Raw genomic sequence first — 543 nt, 5'->3', positions numbered from 1 at the left:
GTTATGAGTCTTCAATTCTCTGTATTATTGACTTGAAAAGACACAAATTAAAAATATTTTTGGATTTTTAATAATAAGGAACAATCAAAATGCAACTATAATCAAATAACAATGCATGCAAGACACCAAACTTAGCAGTTTGTATGCTACTGACACTTAATAAAATGTGAATGCATATGAGACACATAAACACTCAAGTCAAGAGAATTAAAAATCATTGTAATAAAATCATCAAGAACAACTTGAAGATTAATGAAGACACATGCACGAATGCAAAAAGAGCAGAAACATGCAATTGACACTAAACTTAGGATGAGACTCTAAACAAGAAATATTTTTGGATTTTATGATTTTATAATTTTTTTGTGCTTTTTCGAAAATTAAGTGATAAAAGAAGATAAAGGTATCAAAATTCTTAATGAGAACTCCAGGAATCATGCAATGTTTAGTCTAAGACTCCGGTCCAGGAATTAGACATGGCTTCACAGCCAGCCAAGCTTTCAAGGAAAGCTTCGGTCCAAAACACTAGACATGGCCAATGGC

The sequence above is a fragment of the Arachis duranensis genome, chromosome 10, assembly GCF_000817695.3.
Source record: "Arachis duranensis cultivar V14167 chromosome 10, aradu.V14167.gnm2.J7QH, whole genome shotgun sequence".
NCBI classification, from domain to species: domain Eukaryota; kingdom Viridiplantae; phylum Streptophyta; class Magnoliopsida; order Fabales; family Fabaceae; genus Arachis; species Arachis duranensis.
This window is presented reverse-complemented; position numbering follows the sequence as displayed.